Raw genomic sequence first — 15,670 nt, 5'->3', positions numbered from 1 at the left:
TCCACGCTGTCATCGATTGGGGAATCACTCTGGCCCTGAACGTCTTTATTGGCCAGGTCACTGGTAACAGGCGAATTGCCGAGACAATGGCGTGCAAGGGGGAGGTGTCATGCGGGGTAAGGCATTGTCCCTGCCTGGCATCTTGTAGAGGAATAGAGGAAGGTGTCCCGTGTATATGTACCAAAAATCACATGCGAAAATTGAAACTTGTGCAAATTATGAACCTTGCAATTGCGCGACGTACCAGTACGTCAACGGGTCTAGCTGTGATAAAACGTTGCGACATACCCATACGTCGATGGGATGCCTTGGGTTAATGTTAGTAAAACAGCCTTGTGTGGTTTTAACCTTTGTTATACTTTACTTAACAAAATTATTCAGTAAGCAACGGCCATACCACGTTGAGTAAACCACTTCCCGTCCGATCAGCGAAGTTAAGCAACGTTGGGTCTGGTTAGTACTTGGATGGGTGACCGCCTGGGAACACCAGATGCTGTTGGCATAACGTTCTCCCTACGTGTCAAGTGGGGTTGGTGGAGGATTAGTGCCCCTCCCTGTAAAACAATTAACTCTAAGCCCTTGGCCACCCCGTTTGGGATACATGGCATCTGGCAATGAATGAATGAAATAACATTCCTAAACATACTAACAGCAAGGACATGGTTCCTCCAGGTACTCTGTGAAGCCTTTGACTGCTATACATTTTAAAACTTTAACTTGCTCCAGAATTTCATCTGTGGCAGCGTATTTCACTTCAGGGGCAGAAAACATAATAACTCTACATTCTTTCCAGAGCACGTCATCATGAATATGCCATTTTCAATAACTCGGACCGGATTGATGTCCTTTTGCACTTTATTTCATGTACTTGAATCAAGAAAACAAAACAATGGCTCTACATCTTTTCCATAACACCTCTTTGTGACTAGCATCATATCCAGTATTAATCAATTCTTACAACTCACGACTGGAAGACGGTGATGGCAATTTTAAGCTAAGTTAGTCTAGTGTTAATCTATTGTTAAAGCTCCGTATTCAACATGATGAGATGGCAGTTTTGGGCCAGGCTTGAGTTATAAAAGGCTATCATACTTCCCTCCGCTGAGAATAACGTGGTATTATCATGAACGAGAGACCCGTGTGGAGTGCAGTGCAGGGATTAACCCTTTAACCGCGGGTGTCATCCCAGAATGACATTACAAAAACTGGACCAAACCGTGGGTGTCATTCTGGAATGTTTGTAAATACTTTGAATACCGCGCGCCAATTGTTTCAAGGGAGAGTAGCTATTAAGTTCTTTCGCTCCAGCTGACCCCCACCTCCCTCCTCCCACCCCCCGGGCCCCCCACCCCACCCCTGACCAAACACGCATCAGTATCTGTCCAGCTGTGTGAGTGACAACAGCGCTGATGTGGCAGTGAAGTGCGGGCAATTACAGTGCCTTTTACCTGCCTCAGTGAACACAGAGTGGGTGTTTATCGTATGTACAGTGTTCATATATGTTTATAGTATTATTATCAGAATGAGGTTGGCATTTGGTAATGGTGTGTGAGCGAAAAATAGTGATATTAGATCGCTCACTTCTAATGGCACTGCCCATCCAGTGATAGTCAACGAAATCATGAAACCTACATCATTGCAAAGCCGAAGGTTAGTACTTTCTAATGGTACCTTATTTTTCGCTCTAGATTTATTCTGTGCAGAGTTATAAAGGTTTAAAGTTTGTTTACATTTTGGCTGGAATCCCCGCGGGGGGGCCCAGTCGGGTCAAAACAATGCCCGCGGTTAAAGGGTTAAGTACCAGTCTACCAGCACTTGATTCTATTAGACTTTAGGTAATGCCCAGCAATACTAGGGTTGGTTTATTTTCATCTGACAAAGATTGGTAACCCCTTTATTGCTTAGCTGATGGTCAAATGTAGTCAGACTGGAGGATGGATTTAACTAGCGACTAAGGAGACTCATTCCTACCTCTTAAGTAAGGCTCACCGAAATTCATACAAGCACAACTTAGTATTCAAGCTGTGAGTTGCTGGTTCTGTCAGCTGAAGACAAAGCTACTAAAGCTCAATGAATCAAATACAATCACCTAACTGCAGCAAGGGTAAACTAAAAAGGGCATCACTCACACTAATCTATCTAAAGTAAAGACACCATGCAGCCTCTAAGGAATCCATATACTGTACTGGCCTCGGTCATGGTACAGCTAATGTTTTCTATGGACTGGGCGCTGAACCAAGTGCCAAAACCAGCTAACTACTTCACGACAGTTGCTGGAAACATACAACAGATGAACACTGTGTACCGGTACATACATACACATATATATGGTGCTGTACATACTGGGGTTGGGTACAGCTGATGTTTTCGATGAACCAAGCGCCAAAACCAACTAATTACTTCAGAACAGTTGCTAGAAGCTGTTGGGAAAAAAAAAACTGAAGTGTGTGTAAGCTCTGTAACAATCTCAGGTTATTAAAATAAGCAACTAACCTGTTATTGAAGATGCAGGTGTTCCTTCAGCCTCCTGGGGCACTGGTACATGGCTGTCTACAGACATCACCACCTTCATACAGGAACTTGTTGGGTTTAACTAAATACCCACTTCTACTTTAACTGAGCTTCTGTCTGCTCAGCTGGAGGCTGAAATAAGAGAATATACTGTATAAGACATGAGAGCTGAACGAGACCAAGGTGAAAAAACTACTGAAAGTTATCTTTATAGGTGGCAATGAACCTTTTTATAGTAAAAAAATATATATATAAAGTTTATAGCAAATCACATTACTAGGCTTTGAGAGAATTTTTAAAAATCTGTGCCACATTAAGATGGTCTACAGCAAATAATATTGACGGCATTACAGCACATTTATTTTTTCAGCACCAATTACAGTACCATACATACGGTATACGACTTGTACAGTACAGTAATAAACTTTCAATTATCCATCAGTGCATTATCTAGCATAGGTCATTATCAGTCACAGTCCTGGCAGTTTTGCTTGTAACTTGAAATTCTGGTTCTCAATAGAGGGCCTCATTTCATCCTAATATTATCTTTATGCCCAATCTTTTTTTTAATCAATTCATCGAAGTCTTGAAACCAAAACACTGCTTTTGATGTTGCCAAATTTGGTGGCCTATCCTATCCTGGAGTTTACCTCACTGCAAATGGCTTTACTGCATTTCTTTCTAATCTGTTACATGTATGGCACTTTTTTTTTTTTTCTTCTCATGTCCAGTATTAATTAGGCTATGTATACAGGTACTCCTCCTCCTCAATACATTTCACACAAAGTACTGTATATTAAATTGTACCATGACTTGTCAAAAAAAAAAAAATCTACATTCGGACAATTACACAGAACAACACAGTGACCCCCTGGTTATCGCGCACTTGATTATAGTTGCTTTCATTACAACTGCTACTTGAAAATCTACACTCCTGCCGTTATCACACATTTCTTGGCTAAAAAGCTTGTTATCATGCACCTGAGCTGGTTTATGCCAACAATAATGGTGCAAAATCTCTGGTTTCTAACAGCTTGGAGGAATTAAAAAATGAGGCACTACTCGTGGAGCTAATCCCATGTGATGAAGACCACTGACTTTCCTCCCCCTCGCCTCATAACCCCTTACCTCAAGCCTGTCTCTGTATGGTACATGTTTCTTCCTTATTGTGCCCTTTTCATAGTTTTGTAATAACCTAATCACGCCTGTGTATGTTGCTGCTTACCATAACAGTACGTATGTATGTATTTAGCGAGTATAAATTGTTGTAAATGAGAAAATTCAGGTTTACAATTGGGGTGCCTGGTAGCTACTAATTAGGATAAATTCCATAAGCTGCACTTTTGTTATCGTGATTATCATAACAGGCAAGGTATCCATTATGCGCAGTAACCGAGGGATTACTGCATAGGGTTTTTGTAGGGGTTATGCCCCCACAGAGGGGTTGGGAGTGGCAGTATGGCGTTTTTAAAAAAAAAATGCATAAACTGACATGGTTTTGCTAGATTAAGATGGGTAACAGGGGGATTACTGTATAAAGCCCATTTGCATACAAGCGCTATACCACAGTATGCAAAAGTGATTACACAAATTCATACACTAGAACACAAGTCCAACAGTAAAATCAATTAAAACCAGCTTCCATGAGTACAACACAAGCCCCTACAACACTACACAACAGTCAGGCACAGCGAGCGAGAGATGCATCGCAGCTGTGATGTATGCTGCATGGAATAATGTCAGAAGCTATACTCTTTTTACTCTAATTTGGCCAAAAATTGCCATCTCTTCATCTTGGCTGCTGACTTGTAACAATAAATCATCACTAGAATATGTTGCTAGCCACAAATAAGTGCCATGAAAACCCGGAAAAGATGTAGCTAATGCCGTTGAACTGTCTTTTTTCTGCAACGGGGCTGTGAAATAAGCTACAAAAGGAAAAAAATATGGGTAAAGCTAAGGTAAAACAGCTATAGCTATCAAGATGCTTATATGGCACAGATAGGCAGCTGCGGCAGGGAGGCGGCAGCGGCCAGGTGGGTCCAGATATAAGAATCACATAGACAGGGATGCATTTTCATTTTAGGTGGCTAGTAACTGGAACACCCTGCTAAAATGGGTAACTAACACAAATACCGTGGGGAAATGTGCACCAGGCCTTGACAAATACTTGGTAAAATGGTCAGAATTTAAACTATTAGGATCAAATAACTGCCAAATGCGTCGGCCACCCAGGTCATACAGTATTAGTTCTAACAATGGCCTAGATCCCACGACACAGACCCTTTGAGCCTCTTTCGGCGCAACGTTTATAGTAATCCACAGTAATTTCATTTGGATTTTGGCATACAATGGACAATCTGCAATTTAACAATCGTATTAGTGGCACTCTGTTAGCTGGAGAGTGGGTATAAGAGTGATGCATTAGGCTGAATGAAAAATACAAAAAATAATGGGAGACTTCAGGCAATATGCTTAGGATGATATAAATTACAATATTTCCCCAAGTTATTCTGCATGCTTCAAATGCAATGAATTACAATATTCCTCTAAGTTTTTCTCATTTATACAAGGCAAAAACTCCCAATGCAACAAGTATTAGAGATGATATTCTGTTTTTGCCACTTAAATGTTATCTTTTTTGCCTTCACACAATTAATTTTCAACCGAGAGAGTTTTTGGATTTAGATAAAGCCTTCATTAACTCCTTCCCTGCAATACCACTCATTTCCCTTTAATTTTCCATATATTTGCCACCTGCCCATTTGAATACCAAGCTGTAACAAGAGATTAACACAATAAGATGCAAGCTAAGATGTGCTGTGGAAAAGATGAGGCTAACTTAAAGTGCTGTTTCATTTCCTGCCAGAAACGTAAAATAAGGTAGCCTACACAAGGTAAAATATCTGGGCCAAGTTAAAGTGAAGGAACTGAAGGTATATTGTCTATAATACAGTAATTACATGCAATAATTATGCCACATAAGGCCGAAAATCTATGCCAAGTTTAGGCGGAAGTACTACAGGAATGTCTAGGAAGGAAGAAATAGAGAGAGAGAGAGAGAGAGAGAGAGAGAGAATCTACGGTGTTATGGGGTTGATATCCTTCACACCGGCTAACATTTTCTCTCCCAATTCCTGCCTCATTCATAATATTTCACTTCCCAACTAATTCACAAAAACTTACCGTTATCTCAGTCACCTTCATGCCGGCCAGCAAAAACCATTTCCATTTTTAATTGACGAAAATTGAAGTGACGTCATGAACCGGAGAGCCAGCCAACATCCAGCCGCCATACTCCTGTAATTTGACGGGAAAACGGGGTACAGCAGCTTTATGGATAGCCGTGAGACTTTGAAAGGCAATATTTAAATAATATATTGCGGATTTATGGACAAGGAATTAAGTAAAAGGCAAATAACTGCGGAAACTCACCTTCATTTTCTCTCCCAATATGTCTGCCGTCCCTCAACCAATCAGCTGCCGGGACGTGTTTTGCAATCCTAATTTGGGGATACTCTTAAAATAATAATTCCATAGAGAAAACTGGAGTACTTGACATGGAATATTGACAAAAATTGATGAACTAATCGATATTATACGGTATCCTTGGCAAATACGTAAAACTTTTCGAAGGGTATGAGTACAAAAAAAAGCAAGACTGCACAAAATTCGTCATACGTGGCAACTCTAAAACCTTATAATTTTCCCTTCTAGCTTTTTTACCCGAAGATGTAGAGTAAACCAATACGATATTATTTTTCCTTTAAATGGCAGGGAATGAAATGGAATCAGAAAAAGATAAAAAATCGGTATAAGCAGAGGGACTGGATGGTGGTGGTGGTGGGGGGGGGAGGCCCGGGAAATATGAATATTGTATTATCGTCCTGCTTCCTCCCCCCACTTTTTTTTCCCCTCCCTCCAGTTACAGATGGAGTGAAGTAAAGTACAAAAAACTGAGAAATGGAAAGAATACGATTGTGAGAGCTTATCAACAGCATAACCAACGAAGAGGACAGTTCATTCTTTATTCAAGCCCACGAAATCCAGACTTCCCTCCTCTCTTCCTATTTCTCCCATCTTTCCTGTCACTTCTTACTGCTTTTCGTTCTTTTACAGGTGACTTTACATTGCGTGACAAGCCAAATGGTTTCTTGTAAGCCAAGAAACCACTTACAACGCTGGGTAGTAACCATATAACCAAATCATACGTGCTCCCAACGTGTCAACAAGTGAGTAGGTGGAGGATTGGTGTCCCTCCCCATAAAACAAATAACTCAAAGTCATGTGGCCATCCCTTACGGGATTATGGCGTCTGGCAAAAGACAGATAGATAGAAATCCAGACTCCACTATTTTCTTTAACCTACGAAAGGCCTCTACCACTGAAGGGGTTATTAAGACTACATTTAACACCTTCATTTTGAAAAGTCTATCCAAGGCTGAATGAAACTGTCAGGAGGTGGTAAGAGCAAAAAGACTCCATCAGTGCGGTAGGGCAGTGATGTTGCCAGGTTCTAAATATGGGGGAGGGATGAGACCAAGCCCTGTAGGGGAGGGTGAGAGGGAATTTCTGCACCAGTTTCAAATACAGGGGGGGGGGGGACCTGCTGTACTCACACATTAAATACGGAGATTTCAAAAAGGGAGAGGAGGTAAAATTTTGGCGGGGAGGAGGGGTGTTACATGCTCCAAGGGTCAAATGGGGAGGGACAGTGGGGAGCTAAGGGTCTGCCTGGGGGGGCTCGGTGTCACATGCACCAAGTTCGTCTATGCACAAAGTATCCCACCCAATGCACGTTACTGGACTGGGGCATGTACTTCTTAGCAGAGGATTTTCCATGATTGACAAATGGACTTTAGTATACAAACTGTCCCTCTTTCTGTCTGTCAAAGGAGGTCACCTAATTAACAGTACACGGCCATTTAAGGATATCAATAGTATATGGCGAAAGACAGGGATGTGAACTAATACTCTATACGTAGGGAACTTTGTGCATGGAGGAACTTAGTGCATATGACCCTATGCACAAAATACCCTATACCAAATCCCACGTTTAGTTATGGGGAACTTTGTGCATGAGGAAACTTTAGATTAACAAAATATGATCTTCGTTAATCCACTACATTTTGATCTTATTGACTGTGGTATGGGACATTTTAATATATTTGCATATTTTTTGTTTATTTATTTATTTATTTATTTGCAGTCCTCTCAGAGAAACGTGAACCAAACCACTCGCTTCGGCCCTGGATTTAAATATTCAAATTACGGATTAACGGTTCAGTTGGGTGGTATGGGCGTGGTGATGGGAATGTGTGGATTTTTTATTTGTTTTTCCTTTCCTCAGTTCATCCTCTAATAATAATAATAATAATAATAATAAATAACACTGTGCTCACATATACCTTAGATTTGCAATTGAAACGAGGGAATATTTTGAAAGAAGAGGTAGAGGAGTGAGAGAGTGAAGATGGCGGGAAAAAGACGATGTTTGCTGGTCTATAGAGCCTTGGTTAAGAAATAAATCACACTGAACTTTATGGTACAGGTAAAAAAGGGTGAAAAAAACGTGAAAGAAAAAAAAAAGGTGAATGAGAAGATGGTACGCTGAAAATAAAAGAAAAAGATCGTGGACATGAGGCGGAAATATGGAGGGTGATGGATTGTGTACCAGGTTACATTACGGTGAGAGAGAGAGAGAGAGAGAGAGAGAGAGAGAGAGAGAGAGAGACAGACAGACAGACAGACAGACAGACAGACAGACAGACAGACTGACAGACAGCTCACTCAATACACACACACACACACACACACACACACACACACACACACACACACACACACACACACACAGATTTCGCTCAGTGCACTTTTCACACAATTTCTCTCTCTCTCTCTCTCTCTCTCTCTCTCTCTCTCTCTCTCTCTCTCTCTCTCAGGGATGCTGGGCACACTCCTCATCTGCATAAACTATTGCACTCATAAATCTTCTCTGCTTCAGCCACGCGTTCGAGAGAGAGAGAGAGAGAGAGAGAGAGAGAGAGAGAGAGAGAGAGAGAGAGAGAGAGAGAGAGAGAGTCTGAATCAGTGAGAGGAACCAAAATATATAAAAGGTAACGATAAAGAGAGAGAGAGAGAGAGAGAGAGAGAGAGTAGCATGTACCGAAATCCCATACTTAGCTGGACACACACACACACACACACACACACACACACACACACACACACGACCTTGTAACGAACACAGAAAAAATTGACAATACTCATTTTTCTTTAACTTGGCCAAAAATTGCTATCTTTCCCCCTAAAACAGCGAGTTAGGTTAGAATATGATGCTAGTCACGAAGAAGTGCTATATAATGGATGCCTGGATTTAGCAATATATTTTTCTGCCACTGAGCTACGTGAAATAAGTTTAAAAAATGAAAAAAAAAATAATAATCTGGGCCAAGTTAAGGTGAAAGGAGTGTGGTATTCTCGTCGACTAAGGATGCTCCCTAACACCTTTTCCTTAGCGATTTATTTTCTTACATTTTACCGTCCTCTTGTTACAAATCGTTCCAATATCGCCATACTCTGCATATATAACGTACGTGGGGATACTGACCGCCCATATCCAGAAATAAATCGCTAAGGAAGAGGTGTTTGGGCGTTTCCGTGGCCTGCTGTTGTAATGGACGGGGTTTCGATTCCCGGTTGGTCAGGGGAAAATTTAAGGATCTGAATTTCGTTACAACAGGGTTTTCTCACCTACCATAAGACCCATCGACATAGCGTAAAAACACCCTTGCTCACACCAACACACCAGTCCTGTATGTATTCAATATGGACGGTGGGTGTTAGCGCCCAAGTGGTGACGTGTAAAAATACCCCCGCCAATACCAATACACCAGCCCTGTATGGGACAACCCCAGCATGTATTCAGTATGGACGGTGGGTGTTGGCGCCGAAGTGGTGACATGTGAAGGTGTATGCTACTTAGGAACTAGGCTTCAGGGAGCGGACTATTAAATCTAAGCCAAGAGTAGGAGACAGGAAAAATATATATTCCTCTTACTATAGTCTTTTCAATCTAACTTGGCCCAAAATTGCCATCTCTCCATCTTGAATGCTGAGTTGCAACTGTAGATTAACACTAGAATATGATGCTAGTCACGAAGAAGTGCTGTGGAAAGGATGTAGAGCCGTAGTAACAACAGATTAACACTAGAATATGATGCTAGTCACGAAGAAGTGCTGTGGAAAAGGATGTAGAGCCGTAGTAACAATAGATTAACACTAGAATATGATGCTAGTCACGAAGAGGTGCTGTGGAAAGGATGTAGAGCCGTAGTAACAACAGATTAACACTAGAATATGATGCCAGTCACGAAGAGGTGCTGTGGAAAGGATGTAGAGCCGTAGTAACAACAGATTAACACTAGAATATGATGCCAGTCACGAAGAAGTGCTGTGGAAAGGCCTACGTAAAATGAGCTGCAGAAGGACGAAAATCTGGGCCAAGTTAAGGTGAAAGGAGTATAGGAAGGACTGTTTGTAAAGCCAGCAAGAAAATGATAAAGGTGTTATTAAAATGAAAGTAAAAAAATAAAAAATAGATAGAAAAATCGATATAGTTTTAAAAAGTCAAAATTCCTTCACACCGAGGATGATAATGTGTGTGTGTGTGTGTGTGTGTGTGTGTGTGTGTGTGTGTGTGTGTGTGTGTGTGTGTGTGTGTACGTGATATTATGCGTCAGGTTTACAAGGAGATGCGTACACATGCAGACAGGTTGACGTACACAGAGGTCACACAAGGCATCAGCTTGCGTACACACGACTATGACACACTCACACACACACACACACACACACACACACACACACACACACACACACACACACACACACACACCTCCCCCTCTCTCTCTCTCTCTCTGCCGCCTGCACGTCATTATAATTAATTTCCCAGTAAAGTTTTGATGTGGGCGGGAATTTTGAAATTTGAAAAAGTTAGGATAATTTGATAAGATAGAAGAAAGTTTGGATAATGATAATGGATTACCGAAAGCATGACGGAGGAGGAGGAGGAGGAGGAGGAGGAGGAGGAAGAGGAGGAGGAGGAAGAGGAGGAGGAGAAGGAGGAGGAGGAGGAGGAGGAATAGAAAGGAAGGCAAACAGCAACAGACCTTATGGTCCTTTCGAGGCTGTTTGTTACAGAGTAGACTATGACTACAAGATCTAACTCTACATGCTGAAGGATAAGGATAGTAAAGCAAGACTATGACTACAAGATCTAACTCTACATGCTGAAGGATAAGGATAGTAAAGCAAGACTATGACTACAAGATCTAACTCTACATGCTGAAGGATAAGGATAGTAAAGCAAGACTATGACTACAAGATCTAACTCTACATGCTGAAGGATAAGGATAGTAAAGCAAGACTATGACTACAAGATCTAACTCTACATGCTGAAGGATAAGGATAGTAAAGCAAGACTATGACTACAAGATCTAACTCTACATGCTGAAGGATAAGGATAGTAAAGCAAGACTATGACTACAAGATCTAACTCTACATGCTGAAGGATAAGGATAGTAAAGCAAGACTATGACTACAAGATCTAACTCTACATGCTGAAGGATAAGGATAGTAAAGCAAGACTATGACTACAAGATCTAACTCTACATGCTGAAGGATAAGGATAGTAAAGCAAGACTATGACTACAAGATCTAACTCTACATGCTGAAGGATAAGGATAGTAAAGCAAGACTATGACTACAAGATCTAACTCTACATGCTGAAGGATAAGGATAGTAAAGCAAGACTATGACTACAAGATCTAACTCTACATGCTGAAGGATAAGGATAGTAAAGCAAGAAGGCTGCCCCCACCACCAAACCCTCCAGTTAAAACTAGCAAGAAAAAGTGAGAAAAACCACCACGCAGCATGGAAAAACTGACATGGAAATTTCATAGGAAAGACTGAAAAGGAAAAGTTACATTCTAAAATACTTTATCTATAAGCTATCAGTTAGGATAAGCTGAAAGTGGAAGTAGCAGAGTACAATGAATACTGAAATGAATAAATTAGACATGACATTATGTACAGGGACGCTGTTAACGGGACCTCCGTAGACACAGCCTGGAGAATGTAGTGTGGATGCCTTTAAAAAATAAGCTGTAAAATGCCTCACCCCCCCCCTCAAAAAAAAAAAAAATTCCTAAATCCTTACACACACACACACACACACACACACACACACACACACACACACACACACTCACACACACATATATGGTCTTTACGGTTTTGAAAATTATTGAAATATTGGTATTGTCCAGAACTTACTGAAGGTACCTGGAGCTTTCGTAGACCCTAACGTACTGTGAGAAAAGCGCTGGTCAAGAGTTAGCACGAAATGGAGGCATATATAGATGATCCATTAGGACACGTGGATATGTTGCGTGGCGGTGAGACAGGATACAGCTGGAATTCTGTATTTTCTCCAGCGTTTCAGGCTACACAGACGCCGCATGCTGTGAGGGTGGGGGGGGTGTATAGAAAACAAAGCCTCCCAGCTCTAGCCTGTCTCTCACGCCAACTCAACATTTCGGAAGCGTATTCGTTCTCATCCAGAAAGTTGACTGTAATAGATCTCAACATTTACGATGCATTAATTCTCTCTGAGCATAGTAACACTGATATGTCACCAGAATTATAATGCAAATCTGGGAAACAACGGCCTATGAATTAGTATAGAGCAAATTTTAACTACAAAAAAAAATGCAATATCTACATTATGCCTTACTAGAAGAAGAAAGAAAGAAAGAAAGACAGACAGACACTTTTTGCAGACTCTGTATTTTGCATAGAGGACATCGGCTATTCGTCCCGCGCTTTTCAAATCTTTCTTTTCACCCTTTCTCTCCCTCTCCCTGTGTTCATTTCCTACTTATTTCACTCCCTTTTTCCTTCCCTCTCTTCCCTTTTTCTTCCTTCCCTCTATAATTCCCGTTTTCGTTATTTCCCTATTTCCTTTTACCCCCTTTTTTTCCCAGTCTGTTCTCTCCCTTTTTCTTCTCCCTTTTCTTTCATTTTTTCGTCTCCCTTTCTTCCTGCTCACCCTTCACCCTTCCAGTCCCTAGCTTTTATTTCTATTCTCTCCCTCTCTCTCTCTCTCTCTCTCTCTCTCTCTCTCTCTCTCTCTCTCTCTCTCTCTCTCAATTATTGCTAACTGATTTATTTTTATCTCTTTCTCTCTCTATCTATCTATATCCACATTCTATCTATCTGTTTATTTCTATCTAATTTATGCTGATCTTCTTCTTCCTCCTCCTCTTCTTCTTCTTCCTCTTCGCCTTCTTCTTCTTCCTCTCTTTCTTCTTCTTCATCTTCTTCCTCTTCTTAAAACACCCAATCAGCGTTTTTTTTCTTCCTTTCACGGCTTTTCTTCTGTCTTCTTCTTCTCTTCTTCTTCCTCCTCCTCCTCCTCCTCTTCGTTTCTTTCTCTTCTTCTTCCTCCTCCTCTTCCACTTTTCTTTCTCTTCTTCTTCTTCTTCTTCCTCCTCCTCCTCCTCTTCCTCTTTTCTTTCTCTTCTTCTTCTTCTTCTTCCTCCTCCTCCTCCTCTTCCTCTTTTCTTTCTCTTCTTCTTCTTCTTCTTCTTCCTCCTCCTCCTCCTCTTCCTCTCTTCTTCTTCTTCTTCTTCTTCTTCTTCTTCTTCCTCCTCCTCCTCCTCCTCCTCTTCTTCTTCATCTTCCTCCTCCTCCTCCTCTTCCTTTTTTCTTTCTCATCTTCCTCCTCCTCCCAGTCTGTCTCCAACTTAGACAGCTCAGCGACGCTTTCGTGTTTTCCTCTTCATTTTTCTCCCTCCCTCCCTCCCTCCCTCCTCCCTTCCTCTCCTCCCACCCTTCCTTCTTCCTACCTTCCTTCCATCCTCCCTCCCTTTCTCCTTTTGTCTCTGCCTTCCTCCTTCCCTCCTCTCTCCTATCCCTTTCTTCCTTCCGTTCCTTCTTTCCTTCCCTCCTCTAATGTCCTCTCCTCTCCTCTCTTCTTTAAGCTCCCTCTTCTCTCTCTCTCTCTCTCTCTCTCTCTCTCTCTCTCTCTCTCTCTCTCTCTCTCTCTCATTTTTTAGATTTCCTTCATTTTCTTTGCCACCTTCCTTCCTCTACCTCTTTCTTCCTCCTTCTCTTCTCTTCTCGCTCCCTCTCTCTATCTCACCTTCCTTCCCTTCCTCTCTTCCTTCTTCCTTCCTTCCTTCTCCTTTCCTCTCTTCCTTCCTTCCACTCTTCCTTCTCCCTCCTTCCTTCTTTTCTCTCTTCCTTCCTTCTTTCCTTCTCCTTTCCTCTATTCCTTCCTTCCTCTCTTCCTTCCTCTCTTCCTTCCTTTCTTCCTCTCTTGCTTCTCCTTTCCTCTTCCTTCCTTCCTTCTTCCTCAGCAGCTGATCTCCTTTCCTTCCTTCCTTCCTTCTTCCTCAGCAGCTGATCTCCTTTCCTTCTTCCTTCCTCTCTTCCTTCTCCTTGCTCCTTTACTCTTATGCTTCTCTCCATTTATATTTCCTCTTTACTACGCTGTTTTTTATTTTCCTCTTTTTCTCTCTTTTACTCCTCCTCTTCCTCCTCCTCCTCCTCCTCCTCTTCCTCCTCCTCCTCCTTCAGAAATTCACTTTCTCTTCCTTTCTTTCCACACCCGCTTCTTCCCATATTTCACCCCCTCCCCCCCTCCCTCCCTCTCGCTCATTTCTCCCCCCCCTTCCCTTCCGCCCCCTCCTCGTTGTCTTACTCCTCCTCCACCTCTTTTCTTCCTTCTCTCCCTCCTCCTCTTTTTACCTCCCCCCTTCCCTCCCTCCCCCACCCCTCTCTCATAAACCTCTCCCTCCTTTCCTTTCTTTTTCTACTTTTTTCCTCCTCCTCCTACTTCCCTCCTCCCTCTCCTCTCCTCCTCCTCCTCCTATCTCCTCGTTTCTACAACCACTTCCTTCCCTCCCGTCCTCCTCTCCTCTCCTCTCTTCTCTTCTCCTCTTCCTCCCCCTCCTCACCATCACCATCATCATCATTTCTATAACTCTTCCTTCCCTCCTCACCTCCTCCTATCTCATTTCTCTAACCCTTTCCTTCCCTCACCTCCTCACCTTTCCTCCTCCTCTTCCTCGTGCTCCTCCTCCTCCTCACAAGTTACACAGGGGGGAGGGCGGGGGTCACAGCTTGAATTAGTGTCACAATCTCTCTGAGTCGCCCTTCCTCATGCGTCTTCCTTCTTCCTCCTTTATTACTCTTCCTTCTTCCTCCCTTCTTTCCTTTCCTCCCTCCTTCCTTCCTCCTCTATTACTCTTCTCTCTTCCCTCTCTTTCTTCCTCTTTTCCCCATCCATTAACCTCTTTTTCCTTCCTTCTTTTCCTTCCTGTTTTTCTTGGCTAATTTTTCACGTCTCTCTTTTTACATTCTCTTTTTCCCCGTGATTTTTTCCTCTTTTACTCACCCTACTCTCTTTCCTGCTCCTTCTCTCCTTGTCTTCCTCCTTCCTCTTTTCCTCTTTTTTTGCTCTTTTCTTCATAATCTTCTCTCTTACACACTCTTTCTCCTCTCTTTCTCTCTTTATTTTCTCAGTTCCATCCTCCCTCTTCCGTCTATCCTTCCTCTTCCTCTTTATTTCTCTTCTTTCCTCTTCAATGTGCTCTTCTTTCCCCTTCCTCTCTTTATTCTTGTGTTCCATTCCTCCTCTTTCATGTGCTCTCTTTTCCTCTTCCTTCTCTCTCTCTCTCTGTTTCCTCTTCTCTCTTTTCCTCTTCCTTCTCTCTCTCTCTCTCTCTCTCTCTTTCCTCTTCTCTCTTTTCCGCTTCTTTTTCTGGTCTTTCTCTTCTCTTGATTCGTCTCACATCCTCTCTCTCTCTCTCTCTCTCTCTCTCTCTCTCTCTCTTTCTCTCTCTCTCTCTCTCTCTCTCTCTCTAAATTCAAGGCACATTCTCCTCTTTCTCTTTCTTCCTTCTGACTCTCCCTTTCTCTCTCTCTCTCTCTCTCTCTCTCTCTCTCTCTCTCTCTCACGGGAAGCTGCTCTCTAAATTCAGAACCCTTTGCCTCTCTTTCCTCTCTTTTCTTTCCCTTTCTCTCATACTCTCTTTCCCTGCTCTCCTTCTCTCACTCCTCTTTTCCTATGCATTTTTTTCCCCATTAC

At 42.2% G+C, this 15,670-nt stretch overlaps 1 non-coding gene across 1 annotated transcript; it reads left to right on the top strand.

The window, feature by feature from the left end:
• Window positions 1-383: 383 nt before the first annotated feature.
• Window positions 384-502, top strand: LOC145416378 (5S ribosomal RNA). Its single transcript, XR_013900268.1, has one exon. It is a non-coding gene; the product is annotated as a 5S ribosomal RNA (ribosomal RNA).
• The last annotated feature ends 15,168 nt before the right edge of the window (window positions 503-15,670 follow it).

Source organism: Coenobita brevimanus, chromosome 105, assembly GCF_032717465.1.
Source record: "Coenobita brevimanus isolate Jiangsu-jjx chromosome 105, ASM3271746v2, whole genome shotgun sequence".
In the NCBI taxonomy this organism is placed as follows: domain Eukaryota; kingdom Metazoa; phylum Arthropoda; class Malacostraca; order Decapoda; family Coenobitidae; genus Coenobita; species Coenobita brevimanus.
This window is presented reverse-complemented; position numbering and strand designations above follow the sequence as displayed.